The sequence below is a fragment of the Camellia sinensis genome, chromosome 15, assembly GCF_055761805.1.
Source record: "Camellia sinensis isolate YWXY chromosome 15, ASM5576180v1, whole genome shotgun sequence".
Lineage (NCBI taxonomy): Eukaryota > Viridiplantae > Streptophyta > Magnoliopsida > Ericales > Theaceae > Camellia > Camellia sinensis.
In genome coordinates, this window is record NC_138975.1 from 119,949,527 (window position 1) to 119,951,827 (window position 2,301).

Sequence of the window (2,301 nt, forward strand, 5' to 3'; positions counted from 1 at the left end):
TTCTTTTCTCTGTCTCTCTTAATTAGGATGATTATAAAACTTAGAGTGATGGAAAAATACTCATGATATAAAAGGGGAGTCACCCATCCTTATATAGAGAAGAGAAGAGGGCCAGATAAACTCTATCAAAAGAATTCTTATCCATCAAGGTTTCCTTCTTATCTTAGAAGAGTAATTATATTACAATTCTAATTACTGAACTTTATATCAAATATTGGCTTTATCTAATTGTGGAGTCCAAATAAATTTAAAACATGTAGATATATGTAGGCTATTGGGCCACACTAGAGAATAAATCCAACATTCTCCCACTTGGCCCATTAAGCTGATTATGATGCAATTATGAGTTTTTCCAAAAAATATGCAATTTATAAAAAAAAAATTGACTCATTGGATTCCACACTAAAAACTTTGACACGTGATCATGAATTTTAAAAATAGCCAATAAGTTTAGATATATTAGAAATTATAATACTATGATTACTTCAGATCACCAATGTGAGTCATAGCGGTTATATAACATTTATATCATATTTTCTTCTATGCACTACACCATCGATATCCTTCACCAACCCAGTCCATTATTGGAATATGTAATTATTTGCCTGAAAGGCTCCTATAATTTGTCTTGTTAAGACATTTCCTGTTTATCAATATTCAAATTAATGTGTACACACACTTTTAGAAACAAGAAAAATAGAAACAAAATTATTATTGCGCAAATAGTGTCAAATAAAAATAAGCACTCATGATTAACCATACAAATCAAGGGTTGCTTAAAAGACCCATCTCGATAATATGCTCTTTGTATGTCTTTGGTGGCAATCCCTTTGTGAATGGATCAGCAATCATAAGAGATGTTCTTAAGTTTTCAATTAACAGTTGTTGTTTCTGGACTCTTTTTCTAACAACTAAGTACTTTACTTCCATGTGTTTGGAACCACTGAAGTACTTTTCATTCTTAGAGAAGAAAACTACTACGGTATTGTCACAATATATCTTCAGCGGCCTGGCAATTGAGTCAACAACACCAAGTTCTGAGATGCAATTTCACAACCATAAAGCATGATTTGTAGCCTCAAAGCATGCCACAAACTCAGCCTCCATAGTAGATGAAGCGATAGTGGACTGGTTCACACTCTTCCATGAAATTGCTCCACTAGCTAGTAGAAAAACAAAACCTGATGTAGATTTTCTATTATCAAGGCAACCAGCAAAATCTGAGTCTAAGTATTCGATCACTTCCAACTGTTTTGATCTCCTATAAGTGAGTATATAGTCCTTTGTTCCCTGAAGATATCTTATAACCTTCTTCACTGCTTTCCAATATTCTATTCCAGGATTACTTTGGAATCTTCCCAACATTCCAACTATAAAACTAATATCTAGCCTGGTACATGTATGGGCATACATCAAGCTCCCTACTGCTGATGCATATGGAATGTCCTTCATTTGTTTTCTTTCCAAGTCATTCCTTGGACACTATTTTTCACTGAATTTATCACCCCTCATGATGGGTGCATCACCAGCTAAACAAAACTGCATATTGAATCTCTTCAAAACACGATCAATATATCCTTTCTGAGATAGTCCTAGCAATCCTCGAGATCGATCCCTAAAGATCTCTATGCCAATAACATAGTTTGCCTCACCCATATCAACCATTTTAAAGTTCTTGGAAAGATATTCCTTGGGTTCATGCAATAAGCCAAGATCATTACTAGCTAACAAAATGTCATCCACATATAGCACCAAAATAATGAACTTACTCCCACTAACCTTCAGATATATGCACTGATTAACTACATTTTCCTTAAATCCGAAGGAGGTAATGGTATTTAAGGTTTACTCATTCTCCTTACTAACTGAATCATTATTTCTGTGTCCACTCATTCTCCTGTGTTGAAATTGTTTACAGTCTTTTGTCTTAATATGTCCCTATTTTATCTGTGTCTTTCCACTTTGCTATTAGCCACCCATCCTTCGTCCCAAGTCCTAGGTAAGTCCTTTGGTTAGGCTGTGTTGGATCTTAGGGGTTCTTCGAACTGGGTATGTGTGAAAACATAGTATGTGAAAACATGATAAAATTAGACAATGTATTGAGCTCACTGTAAACTATTTCAAGATAAAATGAGTCGATTATTTAGAAGTAATTCTTCGGTTAGTTCTAGGTCAACAACTTTGCCTTCTATACCTAATCAAGGTTTAGTAATCAATGAAGAAGATATAAAAATACAAAATGATAAAATTGATTTAAGTTGGAATATACCACGTTCACCAATTAAAGAAATTTATAAAACT

The 2,301-nt window shown here is 33.8% G+C and overlaps 1 pseudogene; it reads right to left on the reverse strand.

The window, feature by feature from the left end:
* Window positions 1-765: 765 nt before the first annotated feature.
* LOC145813244 (secreted RxLR effector protein 161 pseudogene) lies at window positions 766-1,452 on the reverse strand (annotated as a pseudogene).
* Between the last annotated feature and the right edge of the window lie 849 nt (window positions 1,453-2,301).